The 24,643-nt window shown below is 42.9% G+C and overlaps 1 protein-coding gene across 2 annotated transcripts in view; it reads right to left on the bottom strand.

Moving 5' to 3' along the window:
• Positions 1-18,414, bottom strand: part of LOC135211964 (gastrula zinc finger protein XlCGF57.1-like) — a 54,020-nt gene extending 35,606 nt beyond the window's left edge. Inside the window, exons 1-2 of one of the 2 annotated variants that reach the window (XM_064245218.1) lie at positions 18,280-18,414; positions 7,584-7,655 (exon numbers count right to left, since the gene is read on the bottom strand). The gene's annotated coding sequence lies outside the window, so the exon portion shown is untranslated. The remainder of the gene's footprint in view (positions 1-7,583; positions 7,656-18,279) is intronic. The other variant, XM_064245217.1, reaches the window with a different exon arrangement.
• Between the last annotated feature and the right edge of the window lie 6,229 nt (positions 18,415-24,643).

Here is a 24,643-nt window from a genome sequence, read left to right as displayed (position 1 = left end):
ATCTAGCACCAGCTCGATGGCCCCCTTGTTCCACATTTGCTCTACCACATGAAGGAGCGTATTTCTCAGCACAGGGTCTTTGTAACGAGCGGACAGTTCCCGAGGAGTTGAAGTCAGGGGAGGTCTGTCCTTGAAGGGGATGAGATATCCCTTCCTCAGAACCGACATCGACCAGGGGTCGGCTCCTCTCATGGCCCAGGCTTCCACGTATTCCAGGAGCCTGGCGCCCACCGGTGTTTGGAGGTTCTGCACGTCATTTTCCCTCGTTTATCGGTACTCTTCCTTTTGAAGGGGGGTCGTGTCGTAGGACCTCCACGAAAGGGCGGCTGATACGGACGAGAAACTTTCTTAGCAGCCGTAGTAACCGTTCTGCTCTTCTTTGCCGACTGGACAAGGAGGTCCTGGGTCGCCTTCTCAGTTAGTGAGTGAGAAATCTCCTTCACTAACTAAGAAGGGAACAGATGCTCTGATAAAGGAGCGAACAGCAAAGCAGTTCTCTGTGAAGGAGAAACAGCCTTGGTCAAAAAAGAGCCAAACACCGCTCTCTTTTTCAATATCCCCGCTCCAAAGAGGGAAGTCACTTCTCCAGAGCCATCCTGGACTGCCTTATCAATACAGGCCAGAATGCTATGAAGCACTTCTGGGCTGAGACCCACCGAGTCTTTGAGACTTCTTAGCCATAACCCCAAGGGACCAGTCCATTTTCCAGTTCCAGACTTTCTTTCCTGAAGAAGACCACTCATCTCTAGGAGTTAGTTGCTTGGGAGAAGGTGGAACATTCTCAGGAAGCTCGGACACAACTCCACTCCTCAAGGAAGAATGCGGAACAGGAGATCGGAACTCTGGTGCCTCTTGCTTGGAGGGAGGAACCTCTCTCTGAGCGCGCAGCGGACCTATTGATAGGAAGGGTGGTATCCTTCCTACGAGGAGGTTTCTTGGAGAGAACTCTAACTAGGGAGGAGATCTGTTCCTGCATTTTCAGTAGGATCTGAGTAGTAACCGCATCCCTGTCCTTGTCAGAAGGAGGGGAGGGCGATCTGGAAGGCGCACGGGGCTCCCTTACAGCAACGGGAGTCAAAAAGGCTCTCTTGATTACCGAAGGAGCTTCTTCTGGGAAGCGCTCGGGACTCGAATCAAGAGCAGGCGCTATCCAGCTCCTCTTCAAGGGGCGAGAAAGATCTGTGTCTTTCCACCCGCGTCTAGGTGAAGGCGACTCTGAAGACGAGAAGCACTCACGAAGGACGCTTTTTCTATAGCGATCCCTGGCAGTCTGAGGCGTAACAGAACCTGCCGAAGGGACGCCTGACCGGTGGGGAACCTCTACAACCTCCTTACGGCTTTCGACATTCCTTCTCCTCTGGGCCAGGGAGCTTGGAAGAGGTCTAGACCTGGGAGCGTTGTAGAGCCGATCAGACAACACTGGGGACACTCACATCACTGTCCACTGTTACATCACAAACACTCTTACCTTCTAATGCCGCCATTTTGACCTGCATTCTTTGAAGGGTAGCCTTCAGATCTGCAATCTCCGAAGCTGAATCTGTAGGAGTTGCAATGGGTGAAGGGGCAGATACAAAGGGAGAAGGATTAATCAATGCATGAGCAGGAGAAGCTACAAAGCTAGATACTAGTTCGCTAGACCTAGATCTAATACGGCTTTTGGAAGCCTTCCTCAGCCTATCCTTTTCTAGCTTCTTCATATAAGAAGTAAGATCCTTCCATTCTTCAGCACTCAAACTCGCATTCTTTACAAGTGTTAGCAAAAGAACATTCATACTTTCTACAACGCCTGCATACAGTGTGAGGATCTACCGAAGCCTTCGGCATCCTCACCCTGCAGCCCTCATTCACACACACTCTCACAACAACACTCGAGTCAGACATCATAGAACAATCCAAAAGCGATATCAAGAAAACAGTCCACGATAGCGTATGCCAATACAATGAATTGCGATGAAAAAAGAATCCTGTCAGGAGGTACCCACAACAATGTTGACAGTACCGGCGACAGAGAAAATCTGATTAGAAAACGGGAATGGTTCCTATTCCTGCCACCCAGCGGCAGGATGGTAGATCACCTGACCTACCTGTAGCGTGTGCCGCGAAATTTGAATTTCTGTTGGGACGACGGAGTCTATAGCTAAGTTTATATCTGACAGGGAAGTTGAATGTATAGAACTCTGTGTTTTCTTCATCCCCAACCTTTAGTGATAAGGATGCATCAATCACACACATGGTGCAGTGAACTGTGAAAGTTTTATTCAAGAGGATTTTTCTGCAAGTATGTCTTCCGGTGCCATTAACCATCAAAACTATCGTCTGTTTGCTGCCTTCATCCAACGTGCCATTGTGGATTTATTGTGCTGCAAGTGTATAGTGATCAGTGGTTAATGAATGAAATGTGCAAAGTGTCTTGCCATTCTTGTGTCCCTTTTGTGCATTTCACGAACTTCTGTGTAATGCAATACCCTTGCTGCTGTCCTACGTGAGAGTGCATACCCATACATCCGGTCTCCTTCATTACTTCTGGGTTACTGACTGTTTGTCGCTATGACAATTATTCAGCACACACACAAATACGTAATACACACACTCACTCGCTGATCCAGTAACTCTTATTTAAACTATTTTAAAAAGAGGAATCTTTTAATATTTTCTTGCGTGTCATTCATTGCATATTGCACGTAATGGATGAGCTAGAAAACTTTGTAGGTCACCCAAAAGACACCACAGACCAAGGATTACTAGAAGCCAGTAGTGTGGGAGTGTATGCCCGCGGTGGGAACACCACGGGAGAGGAGTCAGCCAGGACAACACCACACTCCTCCTCCTATCCACCCTAATCCTTCGGCCTCACTACCAGCCCCTCCCCACCACCCAAACAAGAAGAGAAAAGACATCGCGAAGATGAAGAAAGAAGAGAGCAAAGAAGACGGGAAGATGAAGACAGAAAAGCACAAGAGAGGAGTTACCCAGATGGGAAGAAAATATGCGCAGAGAGGAGGAAAATGCAAGATTTACAGCCCTTATCCACGTGCTCTCGTCTGCCCGACCCTTCTGCTCTGATAACCCCATACCAGGTACAGAGATGGGTGCTTCTTCCTCCAATCAACCTTCTCTTTCTTTGCCACAAAAAGCGACAGCGTGAGCAGCTTCCCTGCTTAAGGCTGATACAACATTCCAAATGTTTAGGGAATGGAGATGCCAGTGGGATGATTATGCCATTACGGTTGATCTTTTCAAGCTTCCCAGGGAAAAACAGATGATCCAGTTGCAGATGTGCTTGGCCCTTGAAACTCAACACGTGTTGCAGCATACTTGCAGTTCTCACCTTCCACAGATAAGTCTGCAGGCGAAGTGTTGGATGCCTTGCAGTCTTGCATGAAGGGCTGAAGCAATGAAGCTCTTCGACACAGGGAATTGCTTAGTTGCAAACAGATGGAGGGAGAATCTTTTGCAGATTTCTACATAAGGCTTCGAAACATTGCAGAGGAATTCGATTTGAGCCCAGGGAACACAGATACATGCAAGGAGACCCAGCTGAAAATTATCATTTTGATGGGCATCCAAGATGCAGAATTAGTGTAGGAAATAATCTCGTTGGACAGCACCTCCTCATTACAAGATGTTGTCACGACCTGTCTGTCATATGATGCACCTAAGAGCACAACTTCTGCCTAAGTCCCCCACCTAACTTAGGCAGAAGTTGTGCTAGTTGTGCACCGTTTCTGTCAACAAAAAGGGTAAGAAGAACCAACTGTGGCACCAGCTACTGTATGCCAGTCCTGTGCTCGACAGCATGGCTCTAATGAGTGCCCTACTACCTACAGTACCTGCAAAAGCTATGCCTGTCTCAGTCATTGGTCTAGGACAATTAATACTTAAAAGGACAGATTGATCCTCGAGAGCAATAATAACAGGTTTAGCGTGGTGGACGGATTGATCCTGTAGTTAAACAATATTAGACGCCATTGATTTGGAAAGAATTGGGAAGGAGAAAGGTGCCAATACTTTTATAGTCCATAAATTTACTTATGGCAACTCATATACTGACTAAGATCACGAGTGTGGGTGTCTCAGGACTTCAGTAGTGCTCGCGACTTAAAGGGGGAATGTTCTGCGTCTCTCTCTCTCTCTCTCTCACGACGTCTCTTTGTAAATTTGCTCGTAAATATACAGAGGGGTTGCTGTTGTTTTTTGTTCTTGTCTTTTACGATGGTATGTTGGTTGCAAATGTAATTTTACAAAGAAAATTGCAAAGAAATACAGGTACTCCTCATTCAACGACATACCTGTTTTACGACAACTCTGAGTTAGGATGGCAACGTGCAGAGAGAGAGCAAGAAAAACAAACATAAAATGATAATACTTAGTAGAGAAAAGCTATACAGTTGAAACTCTTAAAGTCGGCATTCTGTGGTCTAGGAATTCTGGCTTGATTCAGCCTCCATTAGTTCATTGTGCGGCCGAAGGGGTGACGCAATGTTTGTTTACAACTTCAAGACAGCAAAAATTATGCCATATCTCCTTTGTTTTAGTGAGAATAATTCTTAGTAATGAAAGAAAATGTGTGAAGTCTAATATGTCTTTTTAAATTAAACTTGAAAATATATTTTTTCAAAAATTCCACTTGAGAAGTCTCTACCAAGTTAATCAAAACAATGAGACATTTGGCATGCACAAATTCCTTACTCTTAGTTTGCTTGAAAGACTTACATGTAATAAAGTTTTGATAATTTCTTTTATACAACTGTGTATTTACATATTCCATATGTCACCTACGAGATCAGATGATACTAGAGGTAAGAAGTGCAAGTGTAAATCTTTATCTATGCTAGAAAATGTTCAAAGAAAACCTTACTTTTAATGCTTTGGGTGCATTGAAAAGTATGTAAACTGCATTCTTATTGCATTTTTCATCAAAAAAACCTTCAAATATTGATTATCTTGCATTTTTTGGTGTCATATTTCATCTGCCAGATCAGTGTTGTAGGCGTCGTAACCCTGGAAATAATTTCTGATGAATATAATTGAAAAGCGCCTTAACCTCGGAATGTCGTAAGCCGAACCCGTCGTCACCCGGGGACTGCCTGTACATTTAAAGCACTTACATCCAACCCCATGACACTTTCGACACAACAGAGACGGTTGTAGAAGCCTCCTCTTTTTGTCTCCCTTGCTGATGAGCGAAGAAACTTCCTTTGCAGGAGCCAAATGTCTTTCTGAGCCGACAAAGTAAGCCGTCAAGACGACGGAAATGTTGGACAAGGGAGGCCTCTCCTTGAAGGGGATCCAATACCCATCCCTCAGAACACTCACTGCTTATTGTTCGCTCTTCTCCTGCCCCATTCCTCCCAAAAGGAATAAAGCTTGGCTCCTACTGACGCATGGAGGACATGGCCCTCACTTGCAAGAGGCGACTTCTTAATCACCTTTGAAGTGAATCTAGTTGTACCCCTCTGACTGACATGACAAAAAGGGCATGGTTGAAGGGGAGATGAGGATTTCGTGGAGGTGGAACGCCAATCCTTACGTTTAGTCGATTGAGTCAACAAGCCCTGCGTAGATTTTTTATGTAAGTGAGAAGCAATCTCATTTACCATCTCCTGTGGGAATAAGTACTTCTTATTTAGAGGCAAAAACAGAAGTGCAGATTTCTGCCAAGTTATCACATCCTTATAAGTGAAGGATACCCACATTTCTCTCTTTTTAAGTACTCCCATTGTGTACAGACCGGCCATCGCTTGTGACCCATCCCTTACTACTTTGTTGGTGCAAGAGAGAAAATTACGCAACTCTGACACACAATCCTCCAGAATTGCTGGGTTTTGAATTTTCTTAAAAAGGCTCTTAAGCAGTTGGTCCATTTCCATGGATGAGAAGAAAACCTTAGTAGAAGTAGGAGCTGACCTTATGACCCGCATCCACCAACCTTGGCGAGTCTCCCTGGGAGGAGGCAGCCACACCCAGGGAAGGAGCTTCTCCCTTTACGTAAGACCAGTAACATGTCGAGCGAGACGAGAAGGCGGAATGCTAAAGCAGGCCTCTCCCTGCTCTCTCTTCTCTGAAATTCAATTCTCCATCTCTCACAAGGCTTTCTTCGATGACGATGAGAGCACCATCTTCGGAGGTCTAGCAGAGTCCAGTGGCTGGTTATTCATCATAAGAGACAACGCAGGAGACGAAGAAGCAGGAGAGAAAAATGGTGAGAAATGTTCCAACAAAAAATAGGACAAGGCGTTACACGTTGTCGGATTTCTCGGCTTAATGTGAGTCCTCTTCATCCGAAGATACGGGTGATAAGTTTGGATCCATAGGCGGCGCTGAATGAGAAGGTTTCTGAAGCAGAAGTAAAATATTCAGTTAAGGTTGCAAAGGCATCAACGAAGGGTCCACATTCACTTTAGGGTGCTTACCAGGCCACTCAGCAGCTTCAGGCTGCTAGGTCCTAACAGGGTATCTGTCTACATCAGGGTGCCTGGGCAATTTAGGGCACTGCCGGGTGCTCCTCTCCATATAACGAAAAGCAGAACAGGAGCGATCGGCCAAGACAGAGAGCTCCAAACTATCCGAATGTTTGGCCGAATCAGGGTGCTTCGGCGGATGCACAAACGTTCGTCTAAAACAGGGCACTTTAAGTCCGTAGAATAAAGACGTTCGTCTAAAACAGGGCACTTTAAGTCCGTAGAATAAAGTTTCTGGTAAGAAGCCAAGTGTTTGGCTGTCTTGTCGATCCAGGGTAGGAAAACACTTGGGACTATCCCACTTGCTGCAGGAAGGTTGAGGGCTCAATGAAGGTTCCATTCACCTCTCAGAGGGCAGCTGAGGAGACAGATCCCTAACTGACCTTTTCTTCATAGGACATGATACGCTAAATGGGATGATAAAACTTTTCCATTTCCGTTCTGTTCAGTCCTTCTACTCTTCACAGGTCAAACTAATATTACAAATCTGTCCTCTGGAATCTGCACAAAGAGTGGGAGAATCGTAGTCACCCAAGTCTTACAGCCTTTGCTGCAATCGTGAAAACTAAATGTGCTGAGAGTCGGACATCTAACCTAGCAAAATAGTTTAAATAATATTTAATTGATTGACACAAATAAGGAAAAAGTCAACAATAATGCCAAACAGCAACCAAAAATGTTTCACCAATGGGAAAATCAAAAAATCCAAACCAGCAGCAGCTTAGTTAACATCAGGTGCGGATCTAACAAGTGGCAGAAACAAATTAAGTGCTTTGCCGAGTTGTTCCTCTCTCCAACCCAGAAAGTGGGCGGGGTTCCCGTCACCTACTTCAAAACAAAAGAACCGCTACCGCTGATTTCAAAATTCAAACTGCCGTCAAGTAGAAACTCTTAGCTTAGTAATTACTGGGTAAGTGTTACTTAAATAAAGCTAACAAACTGTCAACATAAACATCCAGCCTCTAGCACCTTCCGATACTTCACAAAATTTTCATCTTCTCACCAGATCATTCATTACCTTTACATCAAGAAAACCATACTCGTGCCTCAACAGCCAGGCTAACATATAGGTTACATGGTCATGCATAACCGAAACATTAGGTTTCCATAAACTCTTACCTATACAGCCTAATGCATTCATCTCTTGCTTGTTGTACATTATATAATGCATGAACAGAAAACAAGCACAATCTGTACAGGAGAAAATAAGCCAGAAATCATCGAAATTATTACTAATGCCAATTCACTCCACCTATACAGGAGAGAAGCCACTCACGAGCAAGAAATGTGGGTGAGCATTTTTCTTTACAAGTGATTTTACAAATCATCTGAGAATTCATACAGGAGAGAAGCCATTCATGTGTAAGGCTTCTCTCCCGTATGAATTCTCTCATGAACTGTGAGTTGACATCTCCGGGAGGCTGCTTTTGCACACTCCTTGCACAATAACTGCTTCTCTCCAGTATGGCTTCTTTTATGAACCTAGTGTTATAAGTGTCTCGGGTGAAAAATGTATTTTTCTATTTATGAACCTAGTGTTATAAGTGTCTTGGATGAAAAATGTTATTGTCATGATACAATAAAGTTTGTTCATACTTACCTGGCAGATATATATAGCTGTATTCTCCGAAGTCCGACAGAATTTCAAAACTCCCGGCACACGCAGTGGTCGGCCAGGTGGTGGTTAGTACCCATTCCCGCCGCTGGGAGGCAGGTATCAGGAACCATTCCCATCTTCTATTCAGATTTTCTAATGCCACTGTCCCCTGAGGGGAGGTGGGTGGGTACTTAATTATATATATCTGCCAGGTAAGTATGAACAAACTTTATTGTATCATGACAATAACATTTTATTCATGAAACTTACCTGTCAGATATATATATAGTATAGCTGAATCCCCACCATTGGAGGTGGGAAGGGACAGAATAGAAGGAATTTTAGGAAACAAATTACATGCAGATGATTGACATCTTGGTTCCACCTGTTAGCATAGCTGACTTCGTGATTACTGTCACCCAAGTCGGCTTTTGCTTTACTAGAGTCTCCAGCAAGGTAGTGACCTGTATAGCTGGAGTGTCTAGATGATCTGTCAACGGGAGCGTGACCACAATGTGACTAGATCATATTGACCATACCATGAGGGCTAAGAAGTAATATATTACCACCTGACCAACCTAGCCAAAGTTAAGGATGTTTTAACTAAGGCTTAAGAATTGAGAAGTCCGCTATTGGAGGCGACCCAACAACTAAAATTAACAGCTCTTCCTAAACCATTTTCTACAGGATAGGATGAGTGGTACTTCTTGCCCCCAAGATTATGTCTGTGGAAACGTATGGCCCTAGCGACTCGCAGTTCTCATATGCCGTCTTCACATCCCGCCTGGGAGTGTGAAGCGAACAAAGAGTTGCTTCGCTAAAACGTGGCACTCAGGATGTTACTGAGTGTCATGCTCTGTTGAAATGCTTCCGAGGCCGCGCCCTCACCTCGTGAGCATTCAGTTTAAAAGATTTCAAATCTTTGTTCAAACATGACGGATGAGCCTCTTTGAAAGAACTCCTTAACCATAACGCCAAGGCGTTCTTCGACATGGGCAAGTCTGGTCTTTTTACGAAACACCACAGATTGTCCGAATGACCTCGACTTTAGTTTTATCAAGATAAAACTTGAGAGCCCCGACAGGGCACAGGACTCTCTGTGGCTCTTGCCCAATAATTTGTGCCATCCCCTTGACCTCCAGGCTTCTGAGCCAAGGGTTAGAAGGGTTTTCATTCTTAGCAAGAACGTAAGGTTTAGAGGACACACCGCACTATGTCCTCTAAAGCCAAAAACCTCTGATGATGGCTAAAACCTCACTAACCCTCTTTGCCGTAGCTAGAGTGGTTAGAAAATTAGCCTTTCTGGTCACGTGCATTAAGTTTACAGAAAGGAGAGGTTCGAAATGCTTTGACATCAGGAACTTCAGACTACGTCTAAGTTCCACCATGGCGGAAGCTTCGATCTAGACAATTTCAAGATTTCCAAAGACCTGAAAGATCGTGAAGGGCTTTGTTGTTTGACAGATCCTAATCTCTGAGCCTAGAGGCCGTCAACAACATATTTCCGTATTCTACAATAGTTGGGACTGCTAGCTTATCCCATACTTCAGACGGAAAGGGAAGACGGTAAAGTAATTCACAGAGGTCAAGGTGGAGGAACAGTCATTCCTCCTGCACTATCTCCAGAAACGGCCCACTCCGATTGGTACACTTCAAGATAGGCAGCACTGCTTTGCCTTGGCAATGAGACTTGCCATTAATCTTGAAGATCCTCTCACTTCTCGACAGTCTGAACGCATTAAGACTCAGAGCGGAGAGGTTTTAGGTAACTCTCGAAGTGAGGCTGTTAGAGAAGACCGATTCTCTCGGGAAGGGTCCTTGGAAAGTGCTCTATGAAGGACGTGACCTCTGTGAATCCAGCCTCTCGAAGGCCAACATGGGGCGATCAGCGTCTTTCTCGCTCCCTCTGACGCCAGCAATTATCTTATTATATTTCCTAAGCGTTTGAATAGGGGAAAAGAGACTAACCAACTATCCCCATTCCATACTATAGGATGGCGTCTATTGCTACCGCTCTCGGATCGAAAATAAGGGAGCAACCTAGAGGAAGCTTCTTCATCTTCAATATTGCGAAGAAATCTACGAAAGGACGTCCCCAGAGTCCCCACCACTCTCGACATACTTCTAAGCGAGGATTACTCAGACGTCAGTAGTTGCTGTCGTCAATCGAGAAGATCCGCACGGACGTGCTGCAATCGTGTAACGAACCTCTTGAGGATCGTTACGTTCCGTGCCTATGCCCATAACCATCTCTCTCTTCTTGGGATATGAGAGAGCTGCGGAATTATCTGAGATGATCTGGACCACTCGGCCCAAAACTCGCTCTTCTAGGAACTGGAGAGCCAACCAAATTGCTTCCAATTCTTTTAGATTATGTGCCAGGACATCTGTACCTCTGTCCGGATGCCTGGCACCCTCTCGCTATCACCTGAGGTGATCCTCAACCCACTGAGAGATGTTCAGAATTATTTCTAGATCTTTGATGTTATTTCAGTTCTCCGGTAGGAAAAACTGTAGAGGTCTGAATTGCAGTCCATTCAGGGAAACAAGCTTCTCCAGCAAGGAAATGGTCCCCAGCAGACTCATCCATTCCCTCACTAAGCATGCTTCCTTCCCTAATAAGGCTGCACTTTGCATAAGCAGGAGAGCATTATTATAGTGCTATGCCGCGGTAGACTCGTACAGAATTCTGTTACAGTGTGGTAACCAGCACCGAACAGGTCTAAGAGATTTCTCTGTTGAAAATTTCTTAGTAAACGGAAGTCGTGTTCATTCATGATTACTAGAAATCCTCTCAACCCGAGGCTAAAGTCCGTGATTGTAGGGCAGAGATACGGTTAGTCAGTCATTCCCGCAGGAGAGAGAGACGTAACCGACCGCGCATGGCAGAGAACTAGCTGGTACTGCGTTATCCACAGTGACAGCAGCCTTCATTCATCGTCTCGCACTATTCTGCCTGAGTTGCCAGCTACTCCATTCTACGAAGGAATAGGTTTTATATTATTATCAAGCAGAAGGAAACTCTCAAAGCAGGCATATTTAAACAAAACAGAATTCGCTAAATGCAGAAGCTTGAGATGGTGTTGTCGTAAAAATACCTTTTAGCGTTGTCCTTACACCGGAAACTCCTGGAAGGTTGCAGGGAGTACCGATTAAATACACTTAGAACAACAGTCCTTTCAGTTGCCATCCGTAGAGGTAACTACGATATGCATATATGACTTGAACCATACAGTAGTAATATAACGCAAAGATAAAATACGTAAATATTGTAGTCACTTGGACATCTAATTCTCTACTACATTCTTTCCTCGACGAGGAAGAGAGAGAGAATCAAAATTGACTGTCTTTGTTCTCTTTGCCAAGAGAACGAATTACTGTTATTCGAATGGAGATCCTCAAGTGAGAACCGAGGATCGAAAAGGACAGTTCAAGCTTCTTATGTAAATGGACATAAGACTTCATGGACGTAGTCTACAAGTCTTTTGCCTGGATGAGCCTCTGGCTAATGAATGATAGCTCTTCCGAATTTTGTCAATGAGAGCTTATCAGCTTACGCGATAAAATGTTATTAAGATCTTTGTCAATGAGAACTAACCCATTTACGAGACAGAGTTTATTTTTGTCAATGAGGGGTCCCCCCACACTACTTGACAAAACGTTTAGTATCTTGTCAATGGGGGAAACCCACTTACTTGACAAAACGTTTAGTATCTTGTCAATGGGGGAAACCCACTTACTTGACAAACAATTAGTATCTTGCTAATGGGGGAAACCCACTTACATGACAAAATGTAATCCAGGAATTCGAGCATATAGTCTTCCAGATTCCCGCAGAAATTGAGGAAAGGGCAGGATCCCTGATCAGAGACTGGGTTTACGGCAGGTAGGACCTTAATGTTCCCCTTCGGCAGCGCAGTCCCGAACGCAGAAGAGGCGTTTTATGACACCGAAATCTGCTTAAAGTTATTCTGGAATTCATCAAGTCATGGATTCTATTAAACGCTCCCTTCGTAGAAAGCAAAGTGGACATCTTGACGAGACCAAACTCCTTCCTCTTCTTCGACAACTCCCACTGCGAGAGAGGAGAACAAGGGATCCTCTATCTGAAGGAGGGTTCGAAAAAGAAAGAAATCTGGGTATGCCTCACCGCTAACTCCGAATCTTTTTTAAGTTCCTGTAAAGGAACGTCCTATGGAGCGTCTGAAGAACATCCTCTTGACGAGCGTTCTTGCAGGAATCCTGCCGAACGTCTTGATGCGTAGGACGCCCTATCGTTCTGAAGAAACGTCCTGGCAAGTGCTCTGCCGAGTGTCACGACGTGTAGGATGCAGTGTCTTCAAAAGCGTCCTCGCTAGCGTCCAGATGTGCAAGACATCGAGAGTCTTCCAAAAAAGCGCCCTGGCGAGCGTCCTTGCCAGCGTCTCAATGTTTTATGACGTCGAGCGTCTTCCAGAGCGTCCTGGTGAGCGTCTCTACGTGTAGGACTTCGAGCATCTCCAAAAGCTTCCTCACATCTCAATGCGTAGGACGTTGAGCTCTTCAAGAGACGTCCATCGCTGAGAGTCTTGCCGAGCGTATTGGTGCATAGAACACCAAGTGTTCTGAACGGCATCTCAGAGAGGATCTTGTCGAACGTCTGATGCATGAAAGGCCACCCGAGAGGCGTCCTGGAGAGCCGCACGCTGCTCCTGAAGTGTGCGCACTATAAGAAGACGTAAGGCTATCGTCTTCAAGACGGGCCTTAAGGACCTTCGTTACCTTCTAACAAAGACGGTGGCCGCCTGTGCGACATCTTGCGTCTTTGTAAATGCAAATGAAAATTTTCCAGAAACGTGCTCAAAAAAGGAACGCCGAACGTTCTGAAAGGCATCCTTGCGAGGTGCTTGCCGAGTGTCCTGATTGCATTCTTTTGAGCGTCTTAAAGAGCGTCCCGAAGAGGAGAGCGACGAACATCAAGAGAAGCGTCATAGAGAATGACGTGACGCGGCGAAACCCAAAAGCGTCAACACGAGTAACTTGAGAGGCTTCCTGGCAAGGGGAGCTCCGCTCATGAAGCGCGAGCGTCATAAGCCGATGTACGGTGATCGTCGTCAGGACAAGTCTTAAGGACGTTCGCCACTCTTGACAAAAACGACGGCCGCCTGTGCGACATCTTGCGTCTTTGTCATGCTCATCGACACTTGCAGAAGCGCATTTAAAAGGATGCCTGTGTGTTCTTGGGTGTGAGGAATGCTTTGCCCTTCTCCTGGCGAAAATTAGGATAGTCTGTCCAGCCTAGCTGCGAACCAGAGTCCATATCTGGCCGCTTGACAGAGCGTCCCTTAGGGACGGGTGAGAGGCGTCTTGGCGAGCTGTTTGACTATGCAAAGCAGCTTGACCGGACGTCAAGCTTATCAGCTTGAACAATATTCTGTTTCGCAGTTAAGCGAACGTCACATAATGTATACAGAGCGCCATGAGGAGAGGAGGGAGGGGAGCATCTTGGAGAGCAAGAAAAACAACCTTGCTACAAGAGTAACCGACGTTCCTTCCTCGCGATAGAACGACGAGTGTCTCGAAAGGCGTCCTCGTGAGGGTCTTGCCTTATAGACATTTTTCCTCTCTTGACAAAGACGACGGCCGCCTGTGCGACATCTTGCGTCTTTGTCACGTTTATCGATATTAAGTCCTGCCAAAGGGACGCCAGATCAGTACTCTGACGCTCTCTCCTGAAGAGAGAGAGAACGTGAAGCATCCTCTTCTCTAAAGCTTCTTTTTTAAAGGGCGCGAGTCCTTCCGAGAGCTCCAACCCATGCGGGGAGGACGCCTCGGAGGATGAGAAGCAATCCTTCTGATTCGTGCACGATCTTTGGCAGCCTGGGAAGCGGCTTCAGGTCCTGCCGAAGGGACGCCAGATCGGTGGGGGGGTCCCGTAACCCTCCTTCGGTTTTCGACTTGCCCCCTCCCTGGTCCTGGGAGTCCGACAGAGGTCTAGACCTAGAGGCGTTATAGGACCGATCTGACGCCCCCTCCACAACACTAGGGGCACTAAATCAACATCACTACACTCACAACACTGATGGGAGAGCGAGCACTTTAGATTCCAAGATTACTGATGTAATCCACCATAATAGAAAGGGCATTACCTCTCGCAGACACTTCTTCTAGGCCTGTAAGCCATACCCACAAAGGGTTAGGCAAATTTATAAAGCTATAGGAGGTGGTTAGTAGGTTCATTATCCTAACTTCTATGTTTACTGGGATCGGAGAAGACCATCCTGGACTTCTATCACGCTCTAATTTGCGTACATACGAATCTTTCGGAATATCAGTCAAACATTACACTAATTACACTGATCTTTCAACAAAGAAAACATGTAAACGTCATGTAAACTAAGCGAGTGTCTACCGAAGGTTTCGGTAGCCTCACCTTACCCCTTGCAGACAACAAAGTCTGAAACTAGGCCAACTAGATTCAGACATCATATGCAATGAAAAATTTTAATTAATTTATGATAGCGTATGCCTAGCCACAAATCCAAGTCAATCATCAAAAGATAATTAGGATACTTAAGCGGCAATGAAGTTTCAAAATCCTAGGCGGCGGTGACGAAAACAGGTGTTTACATTACGGGCGACAAAGAAAATCTGAATAGAAGATGGGAATGGTTCCTGATACCCGCCTCCCAGTGGGGGGAATGGGTACTAACCACCTGGCTGACCACTGCGTGTGCCAGGAGTTTGAAATTCTGTCGGACTTCGGAGAAATACAGCTATATATATATATATCTGCAGGTAAGTTTCATGAACAAATGCTGTAATATGGTATATATACTACAAATAGATACGTTGAAGTTTCACTTATTTCCCCGGTTTTGTGTAACGCTCTATACCCAGTTTGGAGGGTAAACACATAGCAATTGACACACTAATAAACAATTGAAGAGCGCAAAGAATGCCATAGTTCCCTTGGATAAGTAGTGGTTGAAAGTCGTGTTTACGATTGTTGTGATGAAAGTGCCCCAGCGTCTATGGGTACAAGTGGTGTGCGGATTTAGCATAGGAAATGGGAAGTTTGTGGACACAAGCGACTACGCAAACATCGAGATGGCGTCAATCTTCGAAGCATTTTTAGTTTTAAGTAAAAATTTTGGAGCGCCTGAAGATTCATCAGGCAAGAGTACCATCTGCTAGATAATTGGCGGACGAATACAAACAAGATGGTGGACGTATGTTTTGACACGTTATTTAGTTTCGGCGCGGTCGAACGGCGCTGCGCGCCTTATCGACATTTCTAATGATTCTTGGCAAGCTTGTATGTTCTGGCAAGAAAAAATGGCATAGGAAAAAAAAAAATATAAACCCGCACTTACCTTATTTGAGATTGAAATCGGAATCATCGGACCAGTTGGAAATTACCGATTCGGACTACTCGATAGTCGATACACCGCCACTGGAAGGTGCGCCATGCTTCACAAGGCCGATTGTGCCTTCTTCACACTTATCGCATTCACCACTAAACACTCATGAGTGATGACCATCTGTGGTGTCAGGAAGTGTTAAAGTACTTTTTCGGTGGGTGGCCACAAACGCGGTAGTCAGTGAGTTGGCCAGTCCAGTCGGTGGTAGATTTAGGGTACCTATCCGCAGCTGCCCAGACTATGGCAGTTGCGGTTTTTCTATGCAGTTTTACCTACAGAACAAGAATTTAAAGTAATATTTATTCGGACAACTGTAATTAACCCCCAGGGACCAGTACTAAACACGGCGAAATACATTGGACGCCCCAATCCCTAGTGGATGTCGTATCCGCGGTTACGTTTCTTGCAGGGTAATTCTAAGGAATAGTTCTGCACGAACTGCAAGGAATGTAACCGCGGATACGACATCCACTAGGGATGGGGCGTCCAATGTATTTCTCCATGTTTAGTACTGGCCCTGGGGGTTAATTACAGTCGTCCGAATAAATATTAGGGTAGAATATCACGACAGGCCAACCCTCATCACGGTGGACGGGTCTTATTCACTAGATATTTAATTGGTGAAACATGAATACAATTGCAACTCTAAGCATACCATTTAAAAGACTGAAGTTTCGTCAACATATTGTGATATATGAAAGCCCCATACGAATTAAAATAAGCATGTGAGCTCTTCGTATAATATGTTTTCAAGGCAGTTTTGAAATCCAATATGGCGGCTACGTTTTGCATGGACGGTTCTCATCAGTGACGGCCACCATCTTTCCCCAGCCTTCCCAGCACTCATTTGAACAATGTTAGCGTATGTATGTAACGTTTATTGATCTTACTCAAGATTGCAGTTGTAATCAGCACAATAAAACAACATTTTGTTGCCTATATTAGTGAAAGTATGAAACTTGTTATTCCCGGGGTTGGTGGTTGGTTTTTGGTTGGGGGAAGGAACTGAATTCATTCTTACCTTGTAATCAGTGGTTTTATCCTTACTGCCATCACAACTGAAACTCCACAGTGCTTATTTGATTGTAATTATACACATTTTGGTCTTAATTCACTCCACAGTGCACTCGAACCACATGCTGTTCGTGTTTCCTAAGCACTCACAAATAGATACGCTAATTTCACTTATTTCCCCAGTTTTGTGTAAGTCTTATACCTAGTTTGGAGGGTAAACACATACCAATTGACAACACTGATAAACAATTGAAGAGCGCAAAACACCGCAAAGAATGCCGTAGTCCCCTTGAATAAGTACGAATAAGTGCTGGTGAGAGGTGGGTTTAACGATTGTTGTGATGAAAGTGCCCCAGCGTCTATGGGTACAAGTGGTGTGCAGATTTAGCAGATGAAATGGGAAGTTTTGTTGACACAAGCGACTCCGTAAAACATCAAGATAGCGTCAATCTTCGAAACATTTTAGTGTAAGTAAAAATTTCTAAAGCGTTTTGGTGAGATTTCCACTGCCGTAGCCACCCTTTTCAGTACCCTCTGTTTAAATCTTAAAATTTGGCCTTAATTTCTAACTTTGGAGAAAATACTTACTTCGAAAGGAGAGTAGAGGTCTTTAACTCCGTTTTTCACCAAGAAGAAGTCGCGACTGATGCCCATCTCGGTGTCAGGACGCGTTATAATGTACTTTTTCGGAGGGTGGCTAGGTGTTGATTGTAGGTGGACCTGCTTGGCCTGCTGTGATGTTTTACCCTACTTTAAATCTTGATCAGTAAGTAAAATAACATAGGAAAACATCAATTGCCATAGTCTAGGCCACTGCGGATAGCTTCTGTAGAAATACAAAGTCGGTTGTTTACCCTATGGCAGTTGCGGTTTTCTGTGCAGTTTTACCTCCTGAACAAGAATTTTCTTAGTAATATTTATTCAGGACGACTGAATGAACCCCCAGGGGCCACTACTAAACATGGCAAAATACATTGGACGCCCCAATCCCTAGTAGACGTGCAGAACTATTCTTTAGAATCACCAAAGTTTCATACTTTCACTAATATAGGCTGGGAAAGATGGTGGATTGTCTGTGGTTAGAACGGCCAGTCATGCGATTGCCGCCATATTGGATTTCAAAACTGCCTTGAAAACATATTTTACGAAGAGCGTCACATGCTTATTTTAGTTTTTATGGGGCTTTCATATCACAATATGTTGACAAAACTTCAATCTTTTGAATGGTATGCTTAGAGTTGTAATTGTATTCTTGTTTCACCAATTAAATATCGAGTGAATAAGACCTGTCCAGAATGATGACGATGGATCGTCTGCGGTTGTTTACCATAGGTAGTTCATCCAAAATTTTGAAGTTTGCACCGGGCATGGCTAGATTGTCATTAACCTCTGTTTAATCTTAAATTATGACATTGTGTACTTTGGGAGAAAAATCTTATTTCGAGAGGAAAGTAGAGGTCTGGAGGTGTTGCTTCCACGACCGATGACTCGTGTTCAATAACATTTCCAGGAAGGTGGGTCAACGAGCGGGCAAGACTGGTCCAGGTAGTCCACTCGGTTGTTTACCCTATTTCACCTAAAAACTCCAATTTAGCTAATTCAATTTTTAACTAGGAAATAACGAAACAACGGAAATAAAGAAAACAACGCAAATAACGGTTCAAATAACAGTTAGGTACTTGACACTGGCAACCATAACCTCAGCCGCCCCCCTACCCCGCCCCAGAGACCAAAAACGCCACTCTTAATTCACCAAATTAACCTAATAAAAACCCACACATTTAAGCCAACTTTTACTCACCAATTTAACTTCGGTCACTGATGTACCTTGGTTGACCTTCAGTTCGATCATTCAGACAACATTTTCGGACGAAATTGATCGATTTCTCTCAGCGTTTCTGAGGCGCCACAACCGGAGACGACGATTTGTTTACTACTACACGAGTCACTCGGATACTTTCCACCTACGACGATTATGTCCTTTATTTAAGTCGTTTTTGGGTCAAAAAAGACTTTTCTGAACATTTCAAAAGTGTGAAAATATAATAAATATAATCTAAATATATTTATTTAATATTAAATTGAATTATTGTACTCTTAAATTTAATTAATCAAGAATATTTGGAGAATTTTCTTTTTTCTACCCTACATGTTAAAGTGTCGTACCGATATATGTGTCTCTTCTACCTCTTTGCCTTCAGCTTTTCCCATTTGTATTTGGGGTCGCTGTTTCTAGTCAGCCTTCTCCTATACATCTTGTTCTCGTAGACCCTTTTCCTTCATGTCATTCCATAATTTATCTTTCCACCTGAACTTTGACCCTCCACCTCCATGTTCACATCCGTCTTACATACGTGTTCATCTTCTCTCCTCATGACATGACCAAACAATTTCAGTCTTCTTCCCTGAGCTCTTTTTGAAACCTCTAATACTTTGACTGTCCCCCTGATCAATTCATTCCGAATCTTATCTCTTTTTGTGACACCACACATCCACCTCAGCATATGAATGTGGCAAAAATATTGGTTCAGTTGTTGTTATTAAAAATCGGTTTAAATTACGTTTTTTTTTTAGCATTTTGGATTAATTTTAATCAAACGAAAAATTCTTTCAGTTTTCTTCTTAAGATTTAAAAAGAAACCCACAAAATTACTGTGTATAACGTGTTAACTTATAAGTATTTACCTTTTATTTTACTCAAAACCTGATCATATTAAAAACATTAAAATTATTATTAAAAAAGAAACCCACAAAATTACTGTGTATAACGTGTTTACTTATAAGTATTTAATTTTTTTTTTTTTTTTTTTACTCAAAACAACTTCGAGCCAACTTTCAAGCCCTATCTGTGGCCCATTTTCACGAGATGTGTCGGTTGTCAGCCTGGGTCAAAGCCCCGCAGTCTTGACCCATGCTGACAATCTATACATCTCTTGAAAATGGGCCACAGATAGGGCCTGAAAGTACTCGAGTGTTGAGTAAAAAAATTTTGTTTTAAATACTTATAAGTAAACACGTTATACACAGTAATTTTGTGGGTTTCTTTTTTAATAATAATTTTAATGTTTTGAATATGATCAGGTTTCACTTTAATATAAAATTAAACTATTTCATCATATGCAGGTGCCAGATTATGGAGGAGTTATGGAGTTCCATTTGACAAACGTCTGTGTGTGTGTGAGAGAGAGAGAGAGAGAGAGACGAGAGAGAGAGAGTAGAGAGAGAGAGCAGAGAGGGTAATTGTTGGTTGGATGGTTAACGACTGAGTTGGCTGTTGGTGAGTTCTGAGTTGTCTGCTGGTGCTGTTAGCTGTTGGCATTCTGTTTCTGTGTTTTTTAGTCAGTCTTTGGTGAGAACTGGTGATGATCTCGTAGTGTTAGCAGTGGTCTGTGGAAAGTGTTGAGGGCATTGAAAGTCATTTGAGTAGTGTGTTATTAGGTTTTGCTGATTGTTGTTGGGTTTGATATTAGTTGCCTAGAGTTGTTGTGCCTGTGTTGGATTTGTTGTGCTTGTGAGTTTCTGTTGAGTGTTATGTGAGTTGTTATAGTTGAGGGTTGTTGTTGATGAGCTGTTGTGATTTCTTGGTGCAGTTAGTGGGTGTGTGTTTCTTTTTTGTGTTAGTGGTTGTTTGTGCAGTAGTCTTTTGTTGTGGTTGTATTCCTTGTTTGTTGTTAGGTTGTGGTTGTTCCTTGGTTGGTTGTTGAGTTGTGGTTGTGTTCCTCAGGTGTTGTGTTGTTAGGTTGTGGTTCTTGGTTGTTGATTTGTTATTGGTTGTGTGTCACAACGGCCGTATCCAGTGGACAGTACAGCTCCTCGCCCTGAGTGTGTCAAGAATTGGTTGGGAAGTACCTGTGTTTTGAGAGTTTTTTGTTTTTGGGTTTGTGTAGGTCAATTGTCCTGCGTGTATTCCGTAGTGTGAAGAGGAAAGTGTGACTGAGGGTGAGTTTGGCAGCTGGATTGATTAAGTTTATGTTGGGGAGGGGGATTTGCCCGCTTGCTTTTAAGCTTCTGATCCCGCCGCACGATTATTTACTTATTATATCAGTAAATAGTATGTCCTTTCAAAGATGTCATACTTGAAATAAATTAAACTGGAATGAAGTAAATTTATTCAACGTATCTATCGCGAATTTCGCGAGTTAGTGACTTAGTAATGTTCGTGGCTCGGATGTTGGGAGCCGATAGCAAGATCCCAGGACAAAACTAATGCTACCCGTACGGTGAAGGGGTTTGAAAAACGAGGCTGATTTTGGAATTTATTACAAATTACAAAAATAGAATCTAAAACACATCAACAATGAATTTCTGCGCAGAACAAATCACTGCAACAGTGCTTATCATCGAAACTTAAAACGAAACACTCATTCTGGAAGGAATCACATAGCGTGTGTTCATTACTGAAATTTTCTAAGTGTTTGGGAACCTAGATTTTACGAATCTAAAGAAATCATCACAAAACACCCCCAGTATGATTACCAGTTGAATACTTAACACGGCTTCACTACTATCAATAACTTGAACTCCAGCATATGACGGATGGAATCGGATAAAACTTCACACGTTACACATCAGAGGAGAAGAATTTTCGCCTACTCAGCTGAAGTTATTGGTGCTCTGGGAAAGAATGAATCCTCGCTCGAGAGTCAGCCTTAATGACACCTTGGTTACGGCAAGTTAGGATCTATTTTTTTTACGCATTATGTTTCATATTTTATTCTAAGGACTAGAAATTAATACAGTTACTGAAATTTGACTCAAGATTCATAAGGCAGTACTTAAATTTGATTTTCTGAGGGTTCTCGCAAATTTTAGCATTTTTGCCTCGTGCAATTCCTTTGTCTCCAAAATCACATGCATTGGTTATTTTGGTGATTCTTTGTTACAAAAAAGGTATTATTTCAATAGCAAAATTCCTCTTCTTCTCCTCTGATCAGGTTGCACAAGTTATTTTTCGAGGACACGAAGTTAGTTCACCCATCCTTGCAACTTCTTCTTGCTCTAACCTGACATTGCGAAAGGTTTGTCGTTAAAAGGAGATTCTACCTTTTTTGGTGACAACATCAAAGATATTTATTTTACAATGTATGGAAAATATATATCCATGAGTTGATGAATTCTAATTTCATTCTCAATAACAATGCATTGTGTCGGCAATGGCATAAGCATTTGGAAGTTGGTTATGCTGCTGTTCCTCAAGTCTTGACCCAATTGTTGCGTTAACGTCCACCATTATGGCAAATATAAGTAGAAATATGAGGATCAACTCAAATGCATGCCTTCCTTGTGTGCGTCTTTATTCTCATATCTAATAACAACAAGACTCACCTCAAAATGGCGGCATACGAGACAACAACAATAGGGACCTTCAATAAAAATTAAGTTATCAATATTATAAAAGATCATTCTTACCAAAGTAAATGAATATAACATTATGGAGGAGATAAGGAGTTCCATTTGACAACGTCTGTGTGTGTGCGTGTGTGTGTGTGAGAGAGAGAGAGAGAGAGAGAGAGGGTAATTGGTGGTTGGATGGTTAACGACTGAATGGCTGTTGGTGGGTTCTGGGTTGTCTGCTGGTGCTGTTAGAGATCAGAGTTCTGTTTTGCGTTGAGTTTTTTTTTGGTCAGTCTTGGGTTAGAGCCTGTGACAGTCAGTAGTGTTGGGAGCAGTTGGTTGAAGGCCTTGATAGTCCCCGAGTTGGTGTGTTTTTGTTTGTTAAGTTAGTGTTGTTTGCTTAGAGCTGTTGTGCCTGTGCTGTTATCTTTGTTGTTGTTGTGATTTCTTGGTGTTGTTAGTGGGTGTATGTGTTGCCTTTTTTTTGTGTGTTGTTTTTGTGTGTTGGTTGGTGGTGCAGTGGTCTTTTTCTGTTGTTTGCTGAGTTGTTGAGTTTGTGGACTTGTGGTTGTGTTCCTTGTTTGTTGTTGTGTTGTTGAGTTGTGGGGTTGTGGTCCTTGTGTGTTGTGTTGTTGAGTTGTGGTTCTTGGTTGTTGTTGTTGTTGTATTGTGGTTCTTGGTTTGTGGTCTTTGTTGTTGTTGGTGTCTCAGTGACCTTGACCAGCGGACAGCACAGGATAGCCTTGAGTTGCAGTTGGGTGAGTACATGTGTTTGTGTTCTTTGTTTTTGTTTGTTTTGTTTTTTTGTTCTGTGTGTAGGTATAGGTCAATTGTCCTGCTTGTACTCTGTAGAGTGAAGAGGAAAGTGTGACTGAGGGTGAGTTTGGCAGCTGCAGTGATTAGGTTTATGTTGTGGGGGCGGGGGGGGGGGGGGGGGGATTTTGCCCAGCAGTTTTAAAGCTTGTGATCCTGCCACAACATCTCTTTTAAATATATTCTACAAGAAAATAATTAGTTTCAATTTACATCTTAACATCAACATATCGTACTGTACTACTGGGGTGTCGACATTTCATCTCCTACAGCTGATAAATAATACATTAAGCCTTTCAATATGCTTTAATACCAAAGTTTCATTCAACTAACATTGTCCTTTGATTTAGTCGGCCTAAATCTGACTTATGACTATTCACCAGATCAGCCAAGGTCTATTTTTAGCAGTATACTCCTTTTTTTTTTATTGGCCACGTCCTTTTTTTTTTTTTTTTTTTTTTTTTTTATTATTGCTTAACAAAATTTACTCAGACTTGGCTGTCTCATGTCAAAGAGCAATCATAAGAAGTCAATCAAATACAATTGAGTTTTTTTATCTAATTTCTTGCATATCAACCTGTATCATCCGGACACATTGGAAAGCTGTGGGAGTCAAAGCTGATGAATACATTAAGAAGGCTTACTTTCATAAAAGCTTTCTTGGGTAAATCTCTTTCATAAATGCTTTCTTGGGTAAATCTCTTTCATAAATGCTCTCTTGGGTAGTTATTCATTTCTTCTATATAGAAATTAAATAAAATTAATTTCACATATACTATGCCTAGACCTACTGCCATGAGCATATTATAAGTAGCTTAAAGGATAAGAAAAATGAAAGGTGACTCTCTCTGATGTTTAAGTCTACATATTTCAGATATTTTTACAATAAAAACCTATTGCTGTAATCAGGGGTTGTAACAATTATACAGAGTGTAACACCAGTTTATGCAAAATTTTGGGGGAATGAAAGAAAAAGTTATTTTGAGCAGAAAATGTTCAGTACACATATGCATTTTAAGGCTATGTTTGTTGGTGAGAGGAATTTTAAAATATTTGTTATCATTTGAGCTGCTCTCATGTGATGGAGTTGGTAGCGAGAAGACGGAGTAGCCCGAGACATGGGGCGCAGTGGTGCCTTTGTTTGTTTGTATGGTGTTTCACGTTGCATGGAACCAGTGGTTATTCAGCAATGGGACCAACGGCTTTACGTGACTTCCGAACCACGTCGAGAGTGAACTTCTATCACCAGAAATACACATCTCTCACTCCTCAATGGAATGGCCGAGAATTGAATTCGCGACCACTGAGGTGGGACGACATCATCATACCAACCACGCCACTGGGGCGCTAGCAGTGGTGCCATGTAGGAGGATAGAGGGATTAGGCCGATGTGAATAAAGTATCTCCAAATCAAATTATTATTCAGGTTATGAAGAAGAAACAAATGCAGGCATCAATGAATCTGTTTCCCTCCCTATCAGTAGTATTCACTGGATACTGATAAAAAAAAATAAAAGTAAGCCTAACTGAATCTCCCATCCATCAAAGGTAGGCTTGCTTATTCATTAGACACCTATCAAAGATTTCAAGTATACTTTTAAAAATCTCCCTCTCCATCTAAAGTAGGTATTCATCAGACGCCAGTGATAACCATAGACCTAGTCATGATTCCTGGTTCAACAATATTGTGACAAGGTATTCAAAACAGAAGTAATATTAAATAAATAAACCTCCAGGAGACAATGAATAGAGTAGCTAAAATTTAAACACCTTTATTATCATAATTACAACATAGTGTCTCAGTAATGTCACTTTTGAAAAATGAATGCCGCCGCCCAGCTGCGGCATCCATGGGCCGTGACTGGACCCCCTTGTCCCCTCGTCTGGAACCTTTCGCAACCTATCCAAAAAAATCACTGCCATAAATACAACGAGATCCATAATATATATCTTAAAAGAAAAAGCAAATATATCAGTGAATTGTTAGATCTCGCCTTTCTTTGCTTAGAGACAAGAGG

The sequence above is a fragment of the Macrobrachium nipponense genome, chromosome 40, assembly GCF_015104395.2.
Source record: "Macrobrachium nipponense isolate FS-2020 chromosome 40, ASM1510439v2, whole genome shotgun sequence".
NCBI lineage: Eukaryota > Metazoa > Arthropoda > Malacostraca > Decapoda > Palaemonidae > Macrobrachium > Macrobrachium nipponense.
The sequence above is the reverse complement of the archived record's forward strand: the minus strand, read 5'-3'. Positions and strand labels throughout refer to the sequence as shown.